At 39.2% G+C, this 26,978-nt stretch overlaps 1 long non-coding RNA gene across 1 annotated transcript; it reads right to left on the minus strand.

Moving 5' to 3' along the window:
* Nucleotides 1-3,418: 3,418 nt before the first annotated feature.
* Nucleotides 3,419-24,831, minus strand: LOC136017903 (uncharacterized). Its single transcript, XR_010614147.1, has 4 exons — nucleotides 24,712-24,831; nucleotides 16,096-16,238; nucleotides 6,665-6,808; nucleotides 3,419-3,550 (listed from the first exon to the last, which is right to left on the minus strand). It is a non-coding gene; the product is annotated as an uncharacterized LOC136017903 (long non-coding RNA).
* Nucleotides 24,832-26,978: the final 2,147 nt, after the last annotated feature.

The raw sequence follows: 26,978 nt of genomic DNA on the forward strand, positions 1-26,978 counted from the left end.
CAAACAAAACAAACTTCATACTTTATTTCTTAATTTAATAAATGTGCCACTACACTTTCTCACTGGCTTGGTTACATTCGTGTGCATTTCTCCCCTTCAATGTGTGCTTAGTGTGATTGATCCTGATGGAAAACCCCTGCAGACTGAAATCATGTGTTTATACACAGAGCAGTTAAACGGCAATCCATCTCCTTTATATCCTTATTATGTCCAGGGAAAATAAAAGCCATAGGAGGGAAGAAATACCCTAAGTGCCTTTATTCTGTACAACTTGAGGGAGCAGGGAGGTTGCAGGCAAGCCAAACTGCGAGCTCGCCAGGCTTGTGTGGCTCAAAGGGAGACAACCTACTACAAAGGATTGAGAATCTCACTCTCTTCACATAAAATAAGGTATCAGTTAATCAAATTATTTCTATGCCTAGTTTCTGTTCACTTTGCTGGCTTGTACTGAGGTACAGACAGTTCAGCCTGTTGTGACATTGCTTTGCAGTGTGGGTTGTTTTGGGTATTTAAGATTGTCTAGGATAATTCGGAAATTAGACTTACAGTTGGTTCTGCTTTGACTTTGGAGGTTGCTATAAGACTCTTTTCTGAGAGTAGGCAGCTTTTTACTCCAGCCCAGCTGGCTCAGCACTACAGGGCAGCACACAGGAGAACAAGGTTGTGTCCACTCTAACCCTAACCCAACCCTCACTGTGTGCCCTCACTGGCACTTGGGACCAGGATGCTGTGGAAAACAACAGTTTTCAGGACAGAGATTTTGCTTAAGAGACATCAATCTAATTGGCTTGTGTTATCCCTCATGAGCAGTTTTGCAGCATGTTCAGCCTCTGTTGATGAGAGCAAACTTCCTGGGGCTAGAGTTCAGCAGGCAATTTTGTTCATTAAGAAATGACATTTTTTCTCCCATATTCCTTGAGCATCAAGGAATTTATTTGTAGCAGCATATTTTGCATGGTTTGTATCAAAAATTCTTTGTAATTCCAGCATTGAAACACATATTCTGTATAAGCACAAAATCTGTGGGAGGCTTGAATGGTAAGACATGGTCCCTGATGACCCATGAGACACATGACAATTACATCTAGTGTAAGATTTTGGGGATTATCTTCTGAAACCCAAGATCTTTAGAAAGGAGTTTCCATATTCATCTGTCCTTGCAGTACCTGATTTTGCTGTCCCCACTGGTTTAGATTAGTAAAGGTTTCACCCTCCAGAATTGCTTACACTGTTTCTGGCTTTTTGTTCTGTCTTCTACTTGTGTGTCTAGAATCCATCTTGAATAGCTTGAATTCGTTCTGTGCAAACCCAACTTGTGGGGTAAATGACCTCAAAAGTGGGGCTGTGTCCTCCTCGCACCATCCTTTGGGAGTGTGTGACCACATGCTTTTACCAAAAGAAGCTCCTCAAAGATCTTCAGCCAGTGGAGTTCATCCTGACTTTAGGTTTTAGCTTTAACTGTTTGCAGAGAAGCAGAGACATCTCACATCATCAACTGCAAAATGCCATCCCTGCCATGCCTGACAAGGACACAAGGCTGTTGAATCCCAAAAGTCCAAAATCTTTCCTATTGTCTGGGGATGGGCGAGTGCTTAAGTGGCAAAATTAGGTGCCTCAACCAACCTCTATTAGCTGCTTCACGTAAGAATTGTCTCTTTCCCTACCTTGAGTACAGCAACTACCTACATCCCCTTCTGTGAGTTTTGCTTCTGCCTTTTTTTGCTGCCTCTCAGACCATCACTGGAAGAGAAATTGCTAAGCAAACACTTCTGCTGCTCTTCTGCCTAATCACTTTCAGCTTTTCTAAGTAAATATCAAATACTGCTAACACATTCCTCAATGTACTTTCTCCAGTACCAAGCAGCCGTCTCAGCAAAGCCCCAAGTAATTTTTTGTTCTGCTTCACAGCAGGACTTCCAGTGATTTGCTTCTGATTCACACCAAGTTCTGATGACAAGCTTCCCTGATAAAATTAGCTTTTTGTTGGTCTCTACTGGCACATTCCCCCCTCCTAATCAGGTCACTTGGGACAGACATGGTTTTTTACAGGCTGGTTGGCTCGGGTAGTAAATAAATGCACATCTGATGCAAATTGTGAAGCCAATTAAAACTGTAGTAACTTCCAGCATTCAGGTTTCCAATGCAGTGAACCCGAGCATATCTCTGGATGAGGATTTCCAAATGCAATAAAAGTCTCTGCTAGAGAAAAGCATTTGCCAAAGAACAGCAGTGTTGACAGCAGAAGGTGGTCACGCTTTACCACCTCTCCACCAGTCTGATTACCTGATGCTGTAAAACCCATCTCTGGCCTTTTCTTTATTGACTATTTGCATTATCTCAATTAAACCTAAGCTTTCTGGGTCCTAATCCCAGATTTATAAGTATTGCTATAGCAGCAGGTGCAATGTAATATGAAAAGTACCAACAGCAGCAGGGGAAATGACAGAAACACTCACTCTCCAAGGGTATTCATTCTTTGATCTTGTGTCCCCAAACACTCACTGCTGTCACCTTTCTCTATATTTAACACCACACACTGAAAATCTGGCTGCTCTCTTAATATTCACTTGTTTTTGCTCATCTTTCAGGGCACAGGCTTGATGCTGGCTAGTGTCTGGCATCCCAGACAATTTTGTTTAAATCAACCCGGCATCCCATGGATACAATTTTCACACCCAACCTAGCAAAAGCTGGCACTTAGGTGAGAAAGTATCAGTCATGGTGTGCACAGTGCCAGGCTAAGCACAGCCAGATAGAAATAGAAATCAAAAATAATGCTAAAATAAAGACAGAAACTCTGAGTTTAACATTTCTGGGATGATTCTAAGGCAATCATGTCTCTGCAGGTAGCTTCTCCTGCTGTTATTTCACTTCTGCATGCAGATGTTCTCACCAGGGCAAAAACTACTCCATCACATCACAGGCACAGCTCTTCCACAGGTGGAGTATGCAGAAAATTATATATAGGCATGCACAGGGTGAAATCATGTCAAGAGAACAGTATCTGTTCCCACTGAAAAATGTTTCTGTGTGTGTTAGTACACAGACATGCTGATGAGCAACATCGTTCATGTGCTTATCAATAGCAGGTGTTACATCCACACCTTCCCAGTCTAATCCCAAATCCAGTAAAATCCATGAAGGTTTCTGTGGATGTAAATTCAGAAAAATAATATGAGACTATACCCATGTTAGCAGTTTCTTTGGAGGGTGTCGTGTACCTGCCACAGAGGGTTAAAGTAACAACGCAAATCTTAAATGCTGTTGAGTTTATGTATTCAACACGCAGGCAAACAGGCATAAATCAATAAGCAACAACTCCTTGGATAAACCTAATTTTATGTTTGTTAAATGCTTTTTTATTCATTAATAAGACATAAGAACATAAAAGTTTACATCCTTCTATTCCATCCTAATAAATCACTTTGTTTTTCAGTCATTCATCCATCTGATGACACCACTGACTTCTCAAACACATGCATATGCTGTAAGAACAACCAGTGCTTGGACAACTCATTGCCTCAGATGGATTTTTTATCACCACTGTCACCTATGAGAGTAAAAAGAAAGATAAACTGATTTTGAGAACAATGTGACATCACTTTATCATGTTTACAGACTTTCTCTCTGATTGATTTACACAGCCTCCACTGTGATTATAAGCAATTGGTACTGGGTGTACACTGCAGAATTAACAAAAGGGAGTCATAAAAGGTAATCTGACCACAAAGCATGACTGTTATCTTTTCTCTTTTTCCTCCTTTCCAGTTTCTACTCTCAAGGAGAAAAATTTGTAGTATTGATATATAAACTTTAATACCTTAAGGCCTAAGCAACTGCCCCAGACTGCAAAACAACTCTGAAAAGCAGAGAAAACAGCACACAGTGACCACACAAATCTTTTAGCTGTGGTACCTTTCTGCTGCACAGCCCCCAACTGTCCAATTACACAGAGGAAGAATTGCCACCTGTTATTCGTGTTCTTTGGACATCAGTGAAATACGAAGCAGACCGGACCATATATTCAGACTTTCAATAGCAACTTGCTTCTTAACATTACAGAGGTAGACACGAGCATGACACGCAGAGAAAACCTTTGTTCTGTGTTGCTGTGCTGAGCTGGGATGTGGCCACAAGCACCCTCCGATGCTGCTGTCGTTTTTGGCTGGTACAGCTGACTGAACAGCAATTGCTAGTTATGGGCAGTTGCCTCATGAAGCTGCTGTGCAGAGCATCCATTCACATCCTCAACAACATCCTGATCAGTTAAGCTTTGATAAGTGATCGTGGGGGAGGAAGAGGAAACAAAACTGGATACTTTCATTGAACAATGTGAACAACCCACTTTAGTCTGACATGTAGAGTGGTTCCCTTCAACACAAAACCACTGAGAAACAGCAGAGAGGCCTTTATAAATTACTTTTATCCCCATTTGCAGGTACTTGCACTGCTAAAAAGCTCATCTTTGTCACAGAAAAGACTTCTGCTTTCATCTGCTGCCTTCAGAAACAACTTGCTCTAGTATGAAGTAATGAGGTGTTTTCCAGGAGCTGAAACTTTCCGTGGTCTTTTCAGCACACAGAGAACAGCGCCCTCTTGCAGGATACATGATGATAAGACACACAGTTACCTGACCCATCCTTAAATGGAGGACCTTCATCACGCAACTATCAACAGTTCTATGCAAGACCTCTGCACTAGATATAAAGATGATTAAGTCATCATCAGGAATAGTAATAGATGTAAGTGGCGTACCAATGTTTATGATTTGGGCATCATTTAGGGAGAAAAATAATAGGTGTGATATTGGGGAAAGATCAAGAAGCAGCTTAGGTTTAAGATTTGAATGAAAACACATTCATGTTCCACAGAAGGCTAAAAGCTGCATTATTTTCTGGAAGTCAAAAGTAATAGCATCCATCTGGCCTTTTGCAAATCAGGGCTTATAAAGTACTATATACACCAGCTGAGACCTCCTTTTAAATGTCATACAGAAACAAGCATGTGGTCAGCATGGTAGGAGAATTAAAAGTACAGTAGATTAAATTAGATGCTTTGTCTTGTTAACATGTTTGCATAATGTTTGCTGATTTAAAGGCATCTGTTCTTTTGCAGCCCATCATCTACTAATAATACCCACTATATAAGAAATCAGGCCTCCTCTGTATACACAGTTAGTGCATCCCTAGTTTTTGTTGCTTATTTCAGTGTTGCTATCTGATGTACTAGAGAAATCACACTGGCATTCGGATCACATACACTGGAACAACATGAAGCAGCTACCATTTTTCACTTTCTGATCACTGGAGTCTAATGTGTCTTTGCATCTAAATAAACTATTTGCATGATAAGCAGACATCTGTATGAAATTGTTAGCATCCAGTTAGCTAATATTCTTCTTCTGTGGTATTTCAAATGCTGAATCTTCTCTTTCATTTTAGAAAGACCGAGCTGGTTCAGTAAAGCTATTGAAAAATGAAAGACTTTCATAAATACTCACCCTATTTGGACAAACAAAGGGGAAAAACTGAATGGAAAAGTGCTTAGTTTGTTTTTAAAAGATTATGCAAATGCTCTCAGATCACACTGCTTATTTTTATCCATCTTTCAATTCCTTTCTCATTGCTGTGTATCTTAGAATCATTAAAGAGCTTATTGTTATGTTTTTGTTTGATCACGTTCTACTAGCGGATAGCTCCTGGCTAATTTATGGGCTTCAGCTAGTGCTAGGATCCCAGCTCACCAAATATATATCTTGAGCTCTTTAAGTCTTATTCTGGTGAGAAAAAAATCACCTGGACAAAGACTTGCATTAACAGGGAGCTGAAAAGAGCTCCAGCCACTGATATGTGTTTAATCTTTAGAAGGAATGTGTTTCTCTCTAGCATGTCTGCATTTCAAACCTTTGCCTTCAGAACTTTAATTAACCTTGATAGGAGCTTAATGGCTGAATCTCTACATGCTGAGATTAGCGTGTAACAACAGGCTTTCTGCAGAGAGCAAACCCTGTAGCTTTCACTTGAAATGCAGCCCTTGAAAGCAGTGACAGCACACACTGCAAGCTGCAGATGCTGCAGACCCAATTTCCCATAATTTCATCTCTGAGATAACTGACATTAAAGACAGAACATATCACAGACAAAAAAAAAAGGCACAATAGCCATTATGAATGACGAAAGTGCTTTTCTGCTTGTAACTCAGAAGGAGACATACTAAAACAAACATCTTCCCATTGGGTAAATGGTAAAAAAATAAGAAAGATGAGGTACAGAGGCATCTTTTTTTTTCCCTCCATCAACTGTGTTACTGCTGAAGCGCATTTGGCTCCAGGACTTTTCCACTGACAAGTGAAAAGCTGCCTTTCAGTGGGCAATGGTTTGGTAGGCAAGAGGAAGGGAGCAGCATACCCTGACACTGGGAATTCCCGACCTCCACAGCAGGGCACAGGCATCAAGGTTTGGAAAAGGGGAAATTCACTAAAGACAGCAAGAGCATCATTTTGTTCCTTGTTTGAAGCAGGCTGCAATTTATTTTCTAACAGTTTTACACTGTGTATCAAATTGTCATGTTCACTCTCTCTGATCTAAATGACCTTTAGTTTTTCCCCAATTTTAATGTCCCTGCTGCACTATGCTCTTCAGAAAACTTGTTACTCATCAATTACCTTTGAGATGAAGGCATGAAGGCCACAGTCTGACACTCACTTCCCTTCTCTAAGACAGCCTGATTCAGCACAAAAACAGGTGGTGAGATCTCCTTGTTCCACTGAAGTCTAATCGTCCTCATGTCGCTCATCTTGCATGCTACCCTGTTAAGATACAAAACCAATTTACTTCTCAACAAAAGCAGAGTGAATATCTGAAACATTGGATATAAAGTTTTCCTAAGGTCAATATCAGACATACAGCATCACAGATTTTACCTCCTGCTGGAGCTGGGGTTCTGCATGCAAATGTCAGAAAGAAATTTCCTGTGCTCATAAAGTGAGAGTTGTTGTGTTTGTTAAGAGTCCAGTTAGAGTCCATCTCATTTGTGCACATTCATCAGCAATGGCTGTTGCCTCCCATACTTCAACACAACCTCACCAGAGAACTGTATCTCATATATGTAAAACCAAATGGTCTACAAAAAAAATATCTGTAGAGTGTTTTGCTGAATGTGGATGGTCTTCCTCTGATCACCAAAAAGGGCAGGCTGATGTTCACAGCTTCAGTTGGATGTAAGATGAGATTCTTTTTTTTTTAACCCACTGAAAAACTCATTCTCTTTTTTCCCTCTTCAAGCCCTGAATTAGTTTCACATCAGCTTCAAAAGAAATAGTAATTCAAGAATGCTCTTGCTGTCCACCTCAGCACGCTTGGTGGCACTTGGGTACAACTTCTTACACAGGTATGCAAATCAAGATTTACGAAACAGTGTCTTGTAACTCAAACATGAATGATGTGTCAGTCATTTCTGCTCAGTTCCTGTAGTTTAAACTAGGTCAACCCTGAAGCAGTTTAATGACATAATTAGCCAGCAACCAGGGAACAAAATACCTGCAATCCATACCAGCAATGCAACAGATAATCAATGGTGCTAGACTTTCACACGCAGTTTCTATGCACTTGCCAGCTTCTGGATGCCCCTCAGCACCTCATTGGAGGGGATGTCCTGGCACATGCACCACAGAACCCTGTGGGCTGCAGACTGGGGATGTGGCATTGCCCATGCCCATCCCTCTGCCAACAGCCCTCTGACCCACGCCAACACCTCTCCTCTGTGTCAAACCCAGCAACCTGCAATTCGCCTATGACTATTGAACATGGTTGTCCTGGGTTTAGCAGTAGCAGTCATTTTTCTCTTTCTTAGTAGCTGGTGCAGTGCTGTGGTTTTGACTTTTGGCCTGGGAACAGCGCTGATAACACCAATGTTTTTGGCTACTGCTCAAATGTTTAGACTGACCAAGGACTTTGAGAGTCTCATGTTCTGACAGGGAGGAGGGGAAGCCAGGAGGAAGCAGAGACAGGACACCTGACCCAAACTAGCCAAAGAGATATTCCATACCACAGCATATCATGCCCGGGATGTAACTGGGAACCAGTGACCCAGAAGGGCACTCTCTTCTCTGTCGGGCTTGTTTCAGCAGGTGGTATCATATTCTCTTCCCTTGTCATTTCCTTTATCTTTATTATTTTTGGTGGTAGCAGTAGTGATTTGTGTTATACCTTAGTTACTAAACTGTTCTTAACTCAACCCGTGGGAGTTACATTCTTTCAATTCTCCTCCCCATCCCTCCCGGAGCGGGGAGGGGAAGGGAAGAAAGAGGTGTGTGTGGGAAGTAGAAACTGCGTGTCTGACTTGCCGACAGGACTTAAACCACAACAATGGTTCACATTCATCTTTACTCTTTTAAAGGATGACCTTTGGGCAAATGCTTTCCCAGGCAGTTGGCTGTCCCATTCATGGTACTCTCTTAGCAGCAGTTGGGAGACAGGAGATTTTTCCAAGGGTGGGCTGTGCGAGAACTGCAGATTTAACAGGTTAGTTTTATAATATAGTTATTTTTTTTTATCATCTGGTTTATTTTTTATGCTAGTTTTACAATTTTCTCTAAAATAAAACTTGAATTAAAACTTTCTTCAGCTTCAAAGCAATGACTTGTGAAGACTGCAGGCCAGACTAACATGGGAAGACTGAATCTATTTGACTGAATAAATTCATAATAATTCCACGAGCTGTTCCCTAGAGGAAAAGTAGATGAGCAAAATGCACTGGACAGTTGCAAAGCAGAATGCAATACATAGAATGAAGTGCCACATCTTCTGCAGTTATCATGTCTTACAGAACAATTTTGCCTAGAGAGCCTCCAGCCAGTGACAAGAATATTTATCACCAACCATCTATGGTAAAAGACATATCTGAGCATATTTCCTGGGTTCAAGTATTCTCTGCTCTACCAAGCCCGATAAAAGCTTATGCTCAGGTACCAAAACAAATAGCATGTGGTATGTGTGGGTTCTTTCTGAGCAGTGCTGGAGGCTCTACAGGTGAAATGTCATTTTGGGTTTTGTGCATTCATAGGAAAAGCAAAGGGGTACCCATATGACAAATAGTTTAGATTTACACTAAATTTACATGCAAGTTTTCATCCAATGGACAGAGGGAACAGCACATGGCAGTCAGTGGAAATTGCCAGACAGTCACTAGGGAATAAGAAATCTCCTCATTACTCTCATAAACATATTATGAATATCCTGTTGCCTCAGTTCTCGTTTACACCTCCTCTAAATACATCACTTTTTCCTCAATGTTCTCTATATCCATTTTCTGCCTCTTTTCAAGCTCCTTTCAACTACTGCTCCCTGGCCTGAAATTTTAGTCTCAGACTATCTGCCTTTGAAGTCAGCAGCTCTCAGCTCCTTAGACTAGCTCAGACTGACTTTGTAAAAGTGCCCAGAAATAAAAGTCTGAGAAACATAACAGAAAAATACACTGTTTGAAACCTTTTCCTGACTCTAGTAACACAAGGCATCTTTGAAGTCTTGTAAAGAATTCATCTCACCCTTTCTCCTTTTGAATGAACACACATGACAAATATCCAGTTATTTTTAGGTCATTAGAATCCTGCTCCCTCTTCTGTCCTCCCTCCTTTTCCAGTGAAGTAGCAGTTCCCCAGGTGAAATCATCAAACGAGAGCCAGCATCTCTGTGCACAATGAGAAATGCTCATGTGTCACGGCTGAGGAGCTCTACTCTGCCCCTGGGAAAATGCACACTTCTCATGTCCAAAGGGCCAGAATCATCCCCTCACTTTGCTCATTTGTAGTTTTCGATCAGGATTTAAAAATTCCCTTTGGGATAGAAATTAAATGGCCATCAATCACTGGCACTGTCAGAAATGTGAGACTGGGAAAAATCGTTGATGTTAATGGTGGGAAAGATTCAACTTTCCTGCAGTTCTAAGCAGTGATGCAACATGGTTTGTTTTCCTCTGAAGTCTTCCCTGAGTGAGCAAACCCCTGAGTATGGCAATGCTTAAAATTCCTAGGGGAACCTGCCATTAACAACTGCATTCACAATTACTCTTACCTCTGGCAAATGATCAGCATTTACGTAACTCGACCACCTCCACAGTGAGAAATATTGCACTGTACACAAAATAATGCTGGATTAGGTTTAGACTGTTGATGTAACTAAAAGTGTTTAGTTATTTCAGTGGAAATTTGGAGGGCATTACAGTTGAGAAGCAATGGGATATTTTGCATTTCTATGCTATGGAATAACACACAGTTTTAGTGATATCTACCTTTTATGTTAAGGCCAGAGGTTATCCCACGGAGCGTGTCGGCTGCTGCAGTGACTGCTAGTGACATTTAGCAGATGCCTTCCAGTTTAACATGTCTTTAACATTTTCAGGTCTGTTACAGTGCTCTGCAAGTCACACAGAAGACTGGCTCACTCTACCTCTTAACTTTTTCTTGCATTTTTGTTGTGAGTGGTTGCTACGATTACCCAGCCCTAGAACTAAAACACACGCAATTTCCAAAGGCTATACAAAGGCTGGATGTGAGCTCACCTCAGGTGTTTGTGAATGCAGAATATATTTCAGACTGCTCTGAGGAATAATTTAATTCCATGCAGTTATTTCTGATCACAAGCAATCATATCAAAATTGGTCCATTGTGTTTTGGGTCAATTTTCCTCATCTGTAGTATTTTCTGCTTCTCTTAAACATTTTCAGCTGTACAATTTTCACCCACCTTCATGCATGGGGATACAACTTACTGAAATGGATATTGTCCGTTAGTTTAGCTATGTGAACCTTCAGTTAAAATACTGATCGTGACTTATCAGTCTTTACTTTGTACATGCTCAGCAGCAATAGAAGGCACGTTATTTATTTCAGATTCTCATGGAAACAGCTGCAGCTGTTGCAGTGGAAACCTCTATTGAATTAGACCTGAAGCAGGATCATTTATCACTTAGGTTAGTCTACTTATTCTGCACCACTGTTCATCACATAAAAGACCTGTCCTGTTTGGAAGGCAGAGTGAATGATACTGAATTTTGGAGGTGAACTGTGTTGCTTTTTAAAACAGACAAGTTAAAAGGAAGTAGTTCCACAATAAAAATTTTGATCACCTTTAACAAAGCTCTCATAATACTTTGAAAGTAGTTTAGAGTAGTTTAGAGTAGTTTAGAAAGGGACATGGAACTGCTGGAACAAGTCCAGAGGAGGGCCACGAGGATGATCAGGGGACTGGAGCACCTCCCGTATGAAGACAGGCTGAGGAAGTTGGGGCTTTTCAGCCTGGAGAAGAGAAGGCTGCGTGGAGACCTCATAGCAGCCTTCCAGTACCTGAAGGGGGCCTATAGGGATGCTGGGGAGGGACTCTTTGTCAGGGACTGTAGTGACAGGACAAGGGGTAATGGGTTAAAACTTAAACAGGGGAAGTTTAGATTGGATATAAGGAGGAAATTCTTTCCTGTTAGGGTGGTGAGACACTGGAATCGGTTGCCCAGGGAGGTTGTGAGTGCTCCATCCCTGGCAGTGTTCAAGGCCAGGTTGGATGAAGCCTTGTGTTGGATGGTTTAGTGAGAGGTGTCCCTGTCCATGGCAGGGGGGTTGGATGATCTTGAGGTCCTTTCCAACCCTAACCATTCTATGATTCTATGATTCTATAGATGTTTTAAAATGAGGGTCCAACCAAAACAACCTAATGCTATCTCTCCACATACTTTACCTTGTGTTAGGTTGTAAAATCACCTTCACTAATCACATTTGGCAAATTAAAGTTCTTCCAGAAGGTGATAAGGGGAAGAGCTCTGCTAATAATTTTAATACAGCATAAACCTTCATGTAACTGGATGAAGAATTTGTGGAATATAAAAATGTACACAGCATTAAAAAGGAAGTGGCTCTGTTATATACACACTAGCGACACATGCAGCCCTTAAATTCTGCACAATTGTTTTCATACAATTCAAACTCCCTGTTTATATTATTCCTAAACACAGCATTTGAACCAAAAAAAGTTCAACACAGATTTATTCAATTTCAAAGTAAGAAAGAAACATTATTTCAAGTCTATCTGCAGCACTATAATATATATATATTATAGTATATATACTATAACTGCAGGCTATTATAATGCTGATGACATGCCAGATTTGATAGCCTTGAAGCTACTCATAAGCTAATTTCATTGGCTGGCAAAGATAAGTCAAAGACATAAATATACTTCTTTTTTAATCACAACAAATACAGCTTAACTGTAGAAGCAAATCTAAAAAACATAACCTACATCCAGCTGGCAGATAGTCACATCTTAACTCTCTCATTAAATAGCAAGAAACTTCACTGGATGGAGGAAAGATCTTAATGTTGTAAACTCCTAGAGAGTTTTCAAGAATCTAACTTAAGTTTTTGCTTAACTTACACTTACATATATGCTTACATTTAGGTTTTCATCCTCTATTACTTTTTTAAGAATACAGCAAGCCTCCTACTGTGGGAGCCAACTGATGTGTCTCAGTTGGTAATGAGTCTTGGTATATCTACATCAGCACAGGTACATCTACATCAGGACTATACTGCTAATCTCTAAATCAGCTGTCCTCATGCTGCATAGTTTAATAGCAGTGTCATCTCCAAACACAACACCTGGATTAATTTTGGATGAAACTAAATCATGGTATTTCTCTAAAAAAAGCACCTACTGCACTCAACTGCTGATGGGAATTCACTCCATAGGACAAAGTAAAGATAAACTAAAATATGGTCCCTGAAATGCATTAAGAAGGGATGAACTTAAGCCAGTGTCGGCAAAGTAATCTGTACTCTTGCCTTTGACAGGTGCTTGTACCAAAGCTTTGGAAGGCACATAAGGAATTTTACACTGTACCTTAGGAATGATCCACCCAAAGTCTCTTACTGTAGATATGGACCTGCCTGTGACTCTGACATTCCTAATGAATGATTCCTAATCATTCCTAATGATTCCTACACCCAAGTGCGTTGCATGTACCCGTTAATGGACAGGACAGGGAGAAGAGGGGGTGCCAGTGCATGTTTTAATCCAGCACTAGTACACCCCACAACTTTGGGTGAAATGCACAATTTTTACATGGTTAAAGAAGAAGAAATATTTGTTCCAAGTTTTACCAACTCTCTACAAGCAGTGCCCATAGGAGCTCATGGTCACAAAGGACATGCAATGAATGAGTTGTATGTTTCCTAGCTGAATGTACTCGAATCCATAATTCACAGACCATAAGACAAGTTGGCTGTGGGAGGTATATCTTGACAAGTTTGAAGCATGGGGTTTACTTTATAATTTAGAACAAGATGCTTAGAAAGTACAACAAAAGCTTCGAAATAGGGAAGAATTTGTGAGGTAAAGCAAGCAATTATTTTCCTCTGATGATTAACTTCTTGCAAAAGCTGACGGTAAATACCAAGGCATCTGCATAAATATGAAAAATATAGTGTTAGGTTTTTTCTTCACTCAGAAGTTCTGAGTCATTAATAGATGATAATAATTTGATAATAAGCCAGTGAAATGTAGGATGAAAGAAATTCATCCTCTTCCTTGCTTACTGACGACTATAAATTTGCTCAGACAAAAAAAAAAAAAGTGATGTAGTGAATAAAAATCTGTAATAACATGGTAGCTGACAAGGAAATGTACATCCTCTGGTTTTAAAATACAATTTAATAAAGAGAAAAAAAATAATTGCTGGGAGAAACTTGTCATCTGAACTAGACTATTAAAATTTAACATATAATTGATTTGACAGTATAGTGACAGACCATTCTCTGAAATCCTTTCATTAGGACTCTCCCATGCTTACGACTGTTGATCTGCAGACCGTACTGCAGCAAACAGCTTGATGTCCACTGTTACCTTACCAAAGAAAGGACTGTGTGAATGGTGGCACAATGATTAGGTAAGATGATAAAATACTCACAGTTGTTATAGATGGCAAAAACAGCAGGGTGAAAGACAAGGGATATGAACTAAAACATCTGACTTTCTTGGCCACTGAAGCTAAAAACAACCCATGATGCAGCTGATCCCCAGCTCTCACCCTCTTCACTCTTGCTAAAAAATTGTCAAATGAAACCAAAATATTGCCTTCATTATTTCCAACTTAATTTCACCCTGGCAAGTGAAACCCAAAAACTTTGAGGTCAAAACTGAACTGACATAAAGAAATATTCAAACAAATAATGGCAATATTGTCAGGATATTCAAAGCTGTTTGTTTAACTGTAGTGGGATCATCCAAACAACAGACTTAGTTTTAAAATAATGCACAAATAGTTTTCTCCCTATGCAAGAGATAAATTTCTACTGCAAGCTTTGGTTTTGGATTATCAAAAGGAAAAAAAGTCTGCTTCTTATGTGTATATTGTAGGCTTCCACATGCCTTCTTTCCTCTTCTCTGTATGTTCCTTTCCCTTTCCATTCCCAAGAACTCGGCTCAAAAGAGCAAACAAATTAGTCATTATAGCATGAAACCCAAGAAAGCCTGGCTGCCTTGGGGTCTGAATTTGAAAGCAGATTGACCTTCAGCTACAAGCAGGTGCAAACTCCAAGTTAATCGTCTTTTTGAGCACTTAGAAGAGAATGTGGGGGAAAGAGGTGCATCAAGGCCCTCTGAAGAGATTTTTCTCTCCTGTATCAATTATTTTGGTAGCACTTACAGTCCTTGACTCCTCCAGCAAATTTGGCTGAAATTGGCCAACATGACCAAAAATCTCTTCAGCAGGTATATACAGAGACAAAGAAGCAGATTTCATAAGAACTAGCTAGGTGGCAACTGAGCGCTTCTTATCCAGCATAAAAAACTTCAGGAAAAAAAAAAAAAAAGAGAAAAAAGTAATACTTTCATGTTTTAAATATTTAAAAAGCTTTAGCTGAAAAGTAAGAATGTGGAAAATCACCTCCAATTCTTCACTTCCCCCCACCTTTTTTTTTAATCTTAATAAATTACCAAGAAAACAGCTGTTCACTACCTACCTCATACAGGAGAACAAATGTTTAATGAAATGTACACATAGACAATTTAAAATTTAAACAAATATGTTCAAGATGTTTAAAGTTTAGAGACTATCTGTGAAGTAGAATGATTAGTGGAATTGAATCAAGATTTATTCTTCTTGCATTCAATTAAACTGCTAAGTAAAATCAAAATACAGCTGTAATAGAAAAATCCTCTCTTTCCCAAGGAATTTAGTTCAAATTAAAATTTCTGTTGATACAAGGCAACCAAGAACTTTCAAAATAGTATTAATTCTTATTTCAAGGTTCAAGGAAATCTTTGATGACTGGTACTAGAGGATTATCTAAAAATGTAGGAACTTCCCCAGAGAAATGCTATCTAAAAATCTGTTCCTCTTTTCTTTAAAGTAGCTTGATTATTAGCTTCTGTATCAGTTTCTGATAAAAGGATGCTGAAAAGAGAATCCAGAATAGATCTCTGTCCCTTCAAACTTCATTTCTCTCCCCACAGGAGGTCCAGTAAATATAACCCTGAAAAATGGAAGGTATCTTGACAGAATTCCTTGACCTGTCAGTGCTGCTGGCCCAGCCAGTCTGGCCAAGACATTAATTGTTGTGAAATGTTTGATATGCGTATCAGGAAAATGAATAGGGTATCTCCATAGCTGTGCATGTTCTCTCTGATAAGGTGCTGTCATCCTTTTGTTACTATTTGTACTATAGAAACCCAGCTATTTTTATATCTAGAGCTCAGAGGAAAACAGGGGTAAATATTACTTATTTCCCAATATATAATCAAGATGGGCTGTTACTGCAGTTATCACAGATTCTCTTAAAAAAAACCCCACAAAACCCCCCAAAAACCAACAACCAAAAAACCCCAACAAAACATTTCACATTCAGTCCTAAGCACTATAGACTCTGAAGTACTGACATGATAAAACTCCATTATTAATGTTGCATAAATCCCATGTAAACCAAGACAAGTGCAGCCCTCCTAACATGCCATTTTTGGTAGTAGAAAGAACAAATTCTAGGTCCTTTCACTGCCACAAAACATAAAAGCTCTTGTATCAGAAAGAGAAGAGTGTATGAATTCCCACTTGCCTGTAAACTCTTCCTCCTGGCTGGTATGTGCAATGCACATCAATTTCCTATTCTTTTTCCGCTCCTTTGATTAACATGAAAAAGATGTTCCTTTCCATTATCTGAGAATATTCTTTGCTTCTATAGATGATACATTAACAAGACTGAAAGAAAGGAGAAAAACAAGAAATGCAAGTCCTAAATTAATGAGATGTTACAGATATTATGCATTAGAGCTGTTCAACCTTGACAGAACAATAGCAGGGATACAATGTCTGCTTTATTCTGCCTACATTAAAACCATTTTTAATTAAAAGAAACAGATTGAGTGGAGAGGAAGTCTTTTCTTTTATTCCCTCCCCAGAAACCTATGATTTCATGGCTTTTTTCCTTTTTCTGCTCAAAATGGCACAAAGGATGTGTGCCTAGCAATGCACTCAGAGGCGACAAGAGAAAGCTGGTGCTCAGAATTACCAGGTTTGATTTTTTAATACATTTCATTGTAACATCAGTCACAAGCTAACTTCCACACTGTCTCAACCCTAAAAAAACATATGGCTGGTTCCACAGGTAATCTCCTCTCTTTCCCTGCACAGGGCTGGTGGAAAGCAGAAGACAGCCAGCACTCCGTGTGTGCTGGGCACCTGCTGAGCCATCCTTTAATTCGGAGAGGTATATGCTAGGACAGATCAATTTAAAACAGTTTTTCCAGACTACAACATGTGATGAAAGATAAAGAAAGAAGCAGGGTGTGCCTAAAACCACCTTGAAAAATGGTAGAGGAGCTGCTTCTCCTGTACATATGTACTCGGAAATGATGGTGGGAATGACCTTGTGGTTCTTTTGCAGATTGAGAAATGTGGAAAAAACATCAAACATGTTCTTCAAACATGCGGAATGAATATGGAGACACTGCTCATACTTTGACAGCTGTTTTTAGTGTTTCATTGAACACCAATAATAAGCATCAGACTAGAAACCTGCAGCATTCTTTTTACCACATGCAGAGATGAATGTCTTGTTTTGATTTTTTTTCTTGTCTTCTCCATATTCCCCCCTCATGCAGCACACTCCCCAAGATTTATATTTTTGATGTGCAACTGACAACATGCCTATTACTGTGGCAGGTCAAATCTATTGCTTCCCAACTAACATATCCCAGGTGTACCCTGCACAAGACTTTTCATAGGTTTCCAACTCTTATCGCTGAAAACAGCAAACTTCCCTAAGAAAAAAACAACAACAACAACAAAAAAAAAAAAACCCAAAACACACAAGCTGATTCCTCTCTCAAACCCTATGGTTGGGGTTTTTTTTTTGTGCATTGTCCACCCTTTCTTTAAATACTTGAGGAAAAAGAATCAGGAAAAACCTTAAGACAAAACTTCCACCTGTTTCCTTTTTATTTGGACTTCACAAGGCTGCTGAAAGGTCAAATTCTGCCTACAGACATGCAACAAACACCATCTTGCAAAACACATTTGTGGTGGGGACACCTCTTTCTTATTTTGTTTAGGTACTATCTGCAGCAAAATAAATCTTCAGTATATGGCTAAGGCTCCTGTGTCCTATAGTGGACAATAAGAAGTACTTGCCATGGATGTGGTCTGTCTATTAGCATATTGATAGATATATGTATAAACACACACACATAGCAACATGCTCTGGGCACATGTATTTCTGCTTCCACTACATGAAGTGTGGAAGATTTGGTGGTTAGGCATGCACACATGACTTAAAGAATGTATTTATGAATTAAAAAAAGACCACAAACTATAAAAGAAATGCCTATAAACTTGTATGTATCTACACTTCTGTTTCAAAGTTCTTTTCTAAAGTCCTTCTACCTTCATGGAATATGGTAAATAGATTAACACTGAAAGATGTAATATACAAACCCCCTCTCTTTGGCACCATGAATTAATCTGTCATTACAGTCATGTAATTATAAGGGTAGTTGAATCTTTCGTGCTGTCTTGTCAGACTCCCAAGTGAATACCATTTTGCAGACTTCAAATAAAATGTTTTTGTTAAGAACTGCATATTCTGAAAAGGGTGTTGAACTGCTGACACCACCATTACCAGCTACTATGAGACGAGCAACACACGGTTTTCCCTTGTTACCATGATGCAGTATTCTGCTTACCTGGCTGCATGCCAGAAGGAGCAGAGCTATATCAACTGACAAAACAAGTACTTCTTCTCAAGTCACTGTCCAAATTATTTTCCTTGCTTTTAGTTGTGAAAATAAAAGGTGAAACAGCTCAATAAAACGGATCCAATCTCATTCTTTTGCATTTCAGCCATTAAAAAAGAGAATCTCTCTGAGTCATTGGCTAAATTGGCTTTCCTTTACTGTTCTTAACTCAGCAACTAAAATTTGGATCTCTGAAAGGTTTGCAAACCCAGGGAACTAAAAATATTTTCTCAGCAATTTTTTTGGTTTTGCTCCGGCAGGCTTTTTTGAGCTATTGAATTCTTCTTCTCTACATAATGATTCAAACCAGTATGTTTCCTGGGGGATGTTAATTTCTTTTTTAAGCACATTCTTTCCTACTTAAAATGGTATTTGAAAGAGGGAGAAGGAAATGAGGAAAGGAACAAGACAGATGTATCAATCTGTGCAATGACTGCATTATTTCCAACAAATACATTATGTCTTCATTCAGGATTAATAAGAAATTAGATCTCACATATTATGCATTAACTAAACCCAGCATCAACCCCTTTTTGATTGCTCAGGTCCATCAGAAGATGAAAAGGGTGGAAAGGTGTAAGAAAACACCTTCAGGGTAATGCAAGATGAAAATGCAGAACAACCTACAAAGTAAAAAATCAGACTTATTTCAACAGATGTTATAATCTAGAGTTGTCATATGTGCACCAAGAACTTGCAGTGTAAACTTCATTTCCGATGCAGTACCATTTGCCCCTTCAAAGATAGCCCTATGATATTAAAGTTATTATACCCTGAGAACGAAACGCAGCTGGCACCACTAAATTTAGCTGAGCATTAGGCCATGGGGGAATTTCTTACAGATGGCAGTCATCTCATCTGCATTGGAAAAGGTAAAAGCAATATAATTTCATTACTTGCAGTGAGCCTTTGCCTGTCACATCTGCAGAGCAATGACACCACAGAATTTTTTTTCAAGTGTTAGGAGTTTACTCAAATAACGTATAATGGCTTCACTCTGATGTGAATAACCTTAGAAATGGGTCATTTTATCAGCACCTAAAGCCCATATGTTTGAGTGCATTAACATTATAGAAGTAATAGATATTTTATTATTAGCAATCACAAATGTTATCAGAGCTGTAAAGGCATTATTTAGCTTAGTGCTATTCATTGATTAAAAAGCATTTTTTAATTAAAACTATCTGGTCCTCTTCATTAGTGACATAATGGAATTAAGATGAAAAGGGGTCAGTTCAAGCATTATTTTGTGAGTATTCATGAATTCTATTTATCAACATTACTTAACAAATTCTGTCTTGGAAATGACAGTTAAGTCAATAAGGAATTATAGCCAAAGTGGGAATCTCGTATTTGATTTGTCTTAAATTTAGGAACCTAAATTAGAAACCTGATTAAAGCAGGTAAATTCTACCTGCCAAATTCACACTGAACTTTTAAGTTAGCCTGTGTTCAGATTTAAAATTCTGCTGCTTGTATTAGTAAGACGTAGTGAAATACACACTCAGGAATTCCTGTTCTGTTTTTGATGACCCACAATGAAGAAAAATAGAGAAATGAGGAGGGTTCCCAAGTACTTAAACATCTCCAGACTCTTTTATTCAGTGATATAAACACCTAAGATGTTTAAATGATTTTAAAAATCTGTTAACCCATATGTATTAATCTGTAACAGTAAACCCCCACTTTCTTGCCCACATGTAATGATTATCCAAATCCTCCTGAAGTTTCTACTGAAATCAGAGAGTTGGGAATCTTCTCCTTTGGGGGAAAAAAGTATCATAGCACCAAATCCAGGATAACTGTCATGAACGCTATTTCCTTTAAAGGTACTGCTTTACTCTGCAAAGTAAATTTTCGTAATTTTCATTACAACTCTGAAAAGTTGTAAGACTTTGAGTTTCTACTAACTTATTTTGGGCATAACTAAAAACATCCCCAAATTTGCAAACTGTTGTTTGGGTTTTGTGTTGGTTTTTTTTTTTTCAGTTTGAAGAACTACAAATCTCCCTAATAGTTACCTGAAATAGTAACCATGAAATGAAGCTCAATTCATTTTTCCCTGTATAGAATCAAAATCTCGGTGGTGAATTTCAAAGGATTTCTTCCTTGGGATTCTGCAATAGCTGTAACAGTGATCAGACATGTAAGATTATTTTCCATAGTGAAAATAGTTTTTTTCAGATGATTATTTCATAAGATGCTCAGAAATCAGCTCCTGGTTTGTGTCCTATCCTGTTTATTCTCATTCAACCAAGTACAGTTTGAATGTAATGTGTAAGAATGGGATGTATTTACTCATTCACCCATGTAAATGAAAGAAATTATCATCAAACAACTTGACATGCCAAATGTTGGTCTTTACTTGTCCTCACTCATAATTAGGAGCTTTGAAATAGTTCCGAATAGTCTTAGCATTAGTTTTCCTAAATACTAATAAATAAATAAACCACATACTTGTTTTTTCTTATTGAACAGCTGCATTAGAACTAATTTTAAAATATCTGTATCTATCTATCTACATAATACATATATAATTAAATATATATATAAAGAATACAATTCTTGATGCTACACAAAATATATTTTATATTCAATATAACAGAATATACTGCTTAAATATAATATAGATTGTGGGTGGACATATGTAACAATATAACTTTCATACATAAATACAAATTATGGTTGCTATATAAATACCATGTTTTATAGTTTAGATGTTATATTGCTATATACTAATATATAACATATAATGTAAATTATTGTTGGCTATATAAATATAATATGTGTGCGTTAATGCTATAATATGCATATTATAATAAATTATAATTAATCCTAATTCTAATGCTCATATTTCCCTTCAGGTCATCACCAAAAGTTTGTTCCCAGAATCTTAATTGAAATTATATGCTTAAGAAATAATCTGGCCCAGGGAACCCAAAACAATCTTAAATTTTTAAAACCTACTTTATGTGGGTCCTATTTCAATCAGTAACCAACTCTTTCCTTTCCAACATCAATAAGGCTAGATTTTGTTTAGGTCTCTTCTTCATTTAAATTTGGTCTATTTTTTAATTTTTATTCTTTTAGATGACAACTTCCCCAGCATTCCTCAAAAAATTCCCTAGCTTGAATGTCAACCGAGGCTGTAATGAATCAAAAATACATGAACTCAAGAGTACGTCCATAATATTTTTTAAACAGCATGTTTTCCCCTACCACAGGGAAGATGTGAATAAGGTCTTGTTTAATAGCCACTAAAGAAAGTGTGTGGAACACTTTTTTTAGCTTTGCCAAGGCTTGCATTTCTGAAACACGCAGTTATGCTCTGTATAATTTTAAAAGCTTTCACAGAAAGAACAACATGGAAACTACTGTTATCCACATCCAATTCTGTTTAACATTTCCTTTAATTACAAGGCAAGAGCCATAGCAGTATTTGCTCAGAAGTATGCCTGCCATGGCACCTGAGATAATACGGGTTCAACACTAACAGTTCCTGACATACCTCAGCTAGGATGTCAGATGTTCATCTAACACAATCAGTGACAAATCTCTTGTCCAAGTTCAGTGGCCTGAGGAATACGAATGAACGTACTTGCACTAAATGTCTTTTGTCAGTGGGACATGACCACTGTACAGTGTTAGCACCTACTCTAGCAGGATTTAATAGCAACATAATCCTTGAAACCTACACTTTAGCTGACAGATTGACAGTAGAAAAGACAGAAAGATGGGAAGAAGAAAGTGAGAGGATATTATCTGATGCATACTTCTCAACATTGCATCACCTTATCCTACAAGTATCTGTGTCTATTTGACACAGACAGATGTTTAGCCAAGTGTTTATTGATATGCCAAAATATTATTTGCTTGTCATCACGGTAATCAAAAGCATTCCTATTAAGTTACAGCTGCAAATGAGACAAGTACATGAGAAATATCTAGCTTCCCATGTATTTGTTTACTATTATATAGTTTTAGTTAGATACTCTCCAATTGAGCACTGTGTAGAATAAGGCAGTATGTTTGCAACAGGTGTTCATATACACCTATGCCCAACATTACATCTAGAATGTTGTTCATCTGTTTTCACATGCCAGGTGAACTGTCAGGACTGCGTGAATGAAAGAGCAGACCTGATATTAACTGAATCTCCAGTCCTTGAGAGTGGAAGAAATGCCTGATTTAGAAGCATTCAACACTTCCTATTATAAGGCCCTGTTTTTAGAAGCTCCCAGTCTTAATTACTTTAATTGTTATTTTCACTTTGGACTTCTACCCCAGGTACAAATTTCCTTTAATCTCAGCCAGGCAATTAAACTCACATCCAATGTGAGCTCAGGGAAATCACATTTTTTTTCTTTTTCTTTTAGACTTAAAAATAATTAAAAAAAATATTAATGACCTGCTAGTTCTATACCTTAGTAGTGACTGGAAACATGCCACAGATATATTTTCTGTATGTTGTTGGTGTTTTTTCTGCCATATCTGCAAGACTGGACAATTTACACTTTGAAATCTTGGGCTGGTCGGATCAGTCCAGCAGAGTGGATTTTGTCTGTGTTCACCATTTCTGATGCTACCCTAGATTATGCAGAGTTAAAAAAATTTAGTGCCCTTCTTTCCCTAGAGAAGTGAGCTTGGCAAACCTTACGTAGTGTCAGGTGAGAGAAAGCAAGAGGAGAAAGAGTGAGCTAGTGAGCTTGCAGTTGGTCTGCAGGGCAGCCAAGGAAACAGCCTGCTGTAAGACACAAGGAGCAGCACACAGCACGGCTCCTGGCTGCCACAACACTTTTCTGGGTGAGCTGCAGAGGACATTGCCCAGATAGCGATGGAAAAGTGACGGGCTGAGGACAAGTGCAAAGGAGAAGACATAACAGCAGCAAACAGTCTTGTTTGCAAACTTTCAAGGGATGCATTTTTCTCCACTTAAAAGGCTTCTTGAGCATCTGTAAGAAAACCTGGATTTTTGGCTGTAGTATTAAGTAACAGACCCTAGATTTTGGGCTGTACTATTAAGAAAAGAGTGCAGGCAGACAGATCTCAAGCTCCAGTCTTATCTAGGCTAATACAATGCATACATTTTGGAGATGCTAGCACCCATAGTTTATGTAGGTACCTAAATAGTGACAGCTGCTCTGAACTGTTGGATTTGCTAATTTTGGTCTATGTCTTTTCTGACCATATGTGAAGTGTCCTCCCACAACTGTACATAATCAGAAGGTTCACCACCACCACTATGCACATTTCTGACAATGTTTTCACATGAACGGTCACTTTTGTTTACTTCATTTAGTTCAACATAGGCTGGTCACTGGGCACCAATACATAATTCCAATCTCTTGCAATCAGCATTAATTACAATGCCCAAATCTATAAAATTGAATTATTAATCATTATAAAGAACAAAGAGTTCACTATATCATTGCTGTAGTACAATGTTGAGCATGCTCTGGAAAAACAAAATTCCAATTATCTTTCTTACTTTCCTGAATCGGTGTTGTTTTACTGTGCAAACCACAGCGAAAGCACTGACGTAAATCTCTAATACTATTGTACTTGAAAATAATTTACAGAAATTGAAGGAAAAGTATTTTCAGTTGGAGAACACAGTTAAGGACAGTCAGGAAAAGGTTGGTCTAATAATTTACTGATGTGATTTACTTTTGGTATGAGTTGTTTCATGGTTTTAAGGCAAAAAATATGTACTGAAATATTACAGTAGAATCAAGTTTGGTTTATGGATCATTGATTTGTAGAGTCTTGATTCATAACACCTTTCAGAATACTTTGAAAGAACAAGTAAGTGGTCTCTGGGCATGCCTAATAATTGAGGCTTTGTGGTTTGTGTGTTTTTGATTGTTTTTTGTTTGTTTTTTACCTATTCATTTGAATAAATCAGTAACTCTTGCATAGCAGTGCATTTTAATACATATTTAATCACAAGTGTTCCAACTGCAGTTGACTGCTTGGTCAAATTTAAAAAGAAACACAAAGCAAAATTCAACTACAGCTACCAAGTAGGACTGCTAACACAGACTTTACTATCTATTTTCATCATGAAATAGGGTGCTTTGTGTGTTTTTAGGTGGAGACAAAAAGGGAATTTTTCTTACAGACACTTTTACATAGACACATAGAAAAAAGAATGCTTAAAATACACAAAATAGAAGACACACAAATAAAACAGGTATTTCTAGCTATTATTAACTGCTTTGAGATTCTTATGAAATCCACCTATTTCTGGAGCTTCCCTTTAAGAAATAAAATCTGATGGTTTTTTTCCAACTAAAGAAATAGGACAAGTATTTCACATGCTTCTATAACATGTTGTAAATCTGAAGATCTGACTTAAAAAATTAAACTACCTTATCCCTTATTGATATATTCACATTGTATGAAGCAGCGTATTATATCATTTATGCTGAAGTACTTACAGAAGTGAGACAGCTTTCCCAAAGCCACAAGCTCAGGCAGAGACATAGAACTCAGTCTATCTTCAGTTTGATGTTCTAAGACTCAATGACAGCTTCTTCCTGTTGATACTGCAAGAAATTCTTGTTTGAATAGAAAAGTCAGTCAGAAAAGTCTGACCACTTTGTAACACATGCACCTTAGCTGGGCTGCCAGCTTATGTTTCAGCTTTTCATAGCTTGTTATTAATGAAAAAGCCAAACTTCACAAGTATGAGTAAATAAAAACCACCCTCTCTATATAAAATTCAGTACAAACAGTTAACAATAGACAAGATTCTTAATTCTTAAGAAAGGAAGCATTGAAATTTATTTTCATGCATCCTGAGGATTAAAACAGAAATCAAATCTAATGAAATATGTATGTTCACTCTAGCAAAATGATCCTTCTACTGCACAAAATGACTCAATGTAAGCACAAATAGGCTTGAATGTTTTTATCGCTTTTCAACAAGAAAATCAGAGGAATGTAGTGTTCTATTTTTATAGAAACATATTGCCTTGATCTTTGTTACTTTGGTGAACACTCAGTTACAAGTTTTAGGGTAACACCTGACTATGGATGAAATACTGCTCCTGCATTTTTCATTTACATACACACTCATATTTACACACACGCTCATATTTACATGTAAACTTACGTATTTACATATATAAAATATGCTTACAGATACAGTTGGATAGAGAGATTAGGTCAGAACCTTATTATGCAAAACTGAAAAGGAAGCATGAAGTCTGAAACAATCAAAATCCATCTCATACTCTTACAAAAGACAGTATGTTTGGCCTGAGCTTAACTAGAAATTAACATGTTAAACTGTGGAATATCTAATAGAAAAGCACTTTTGTTTTCTAATGTGTCAGCCTTATTTGCAAAGGGAAGGATCCAGTCTGTGACCTGGTTGCCAGGGAATTGCATGGAATTAAAAAACATTTTCTTAAGATGAGCTGCCCTGCGGTACAATGTGTCTGTGCACGGGTCAGTTGCTGAGGTGAGCAGCTCGAGGGAGGACGCCTTCAACACCGGAGCGGGGGGAAGCTCAGGGTGCAGGAGCCTCAACTCAGAGCGGCGGGAGCCACCGAGGGAGCCTGAGCTCCTGGCCAGCCCTTGCCCGGGACCCCGCAGCTCCGCTGACAGCAGGGACTCACGGGGGGGAGCCAGGAGGAACAACACCAGCCCCGACTGGGTGAAAACCTGCCCCAGGGAGCGCGAGCGGCCAGGAGCGCGGCGCGGCGGTTTGGGCGGGCAGGCGAGCGGCACGGTGAGCGCCCGCCGTGTGACCGGGGCCCGGCCTGGGAGCTCTGCTCTGGCTGCCCCGGCGGTGCCAGCGTAGGCACCCGGACAGAGCCGATGAGAGGGGAGGCTGCAGCGCACAGCTCGGAGTGCAGAGGGTGCCTGCACTGCTCTGGAGAGGCGAGGGGGCACAATGGGCAGGGCTGCACTCGGTGCTCCCTGGTGCAGGTCCTCCTGCAGCAGGGGCTGAGCTGCGGGACGCTGTCAACAGGCTGCGAGATGTCGGGGAAGCTGAGAGGAAGCGGGGCTGCTTGCTCCAGTCCCGAACTGTGCACGGGCCTCAAGCGTCCCCTGTACCTCATGGAGGAAAGAAGGAGGCCGTTAACCCGCGAAGCTGGGAAACAGCAACACCACCCCCCCCCCCCAAAAAAAAAAAAAAAACCCACCAAACAAAAAAAAACCCAAACAAACAAACAAAAAAACCCCACAAAAACCCAAAACAAAGAAAAAAAAAAAAACGGGGGGGGGGGGGGGGAAGGAAGAGGCCAATTAAAAGCAAGGGGCTTCCTCCAAAATCTGGTGTCCCCACCCAGAACCGCTTTGCCGTCCTGCGGGGGGCTGTGAGGAAACACCTCACACCATGAACAACCGGGGGACGCAGCGCTAAGGATCACTGCTGGTGCTGCCAGGAAAAAGCATCAGGTCACAGTAGTAGGGGACTCTACTTTGACAGGCACAGAGGCACCCATCTGTCGGTCTGACCCGTCTCGAGGGAGGTGTGCTGCCTACCAGGGGCATGGATCAGGGATGTTGCAGAGAGGCTGCCTGCTCTAGTAAGTCCCACTGTTACCCACTTCTAGTGATCCATGTGGGTGCTAGGGATATAGATAGCAGTAGCCTAGAGAAAATGACTACAGAGCCCTGGGAGAAGTGATTAGGGGCTCTGGAGCTCAGATTAGCTTTTTGTCAATTCTCCAGGATAAAGGGGAGGACCTTA

This window comes from Lathamus discolor, chromosome 6 (assembly GCF_037157495.1).
Source record: "Lathamus discolor isolate bLatDis1 chromosome 6, bLatDis1.hap1, whole genome shotgun sequence".
NCBI classification, from domain to species: Eukaryota; Metazoa; Chordata; class Aves; order Psittaciformes; family Psittacidae; genus Lathamus; species Lathamus discolor.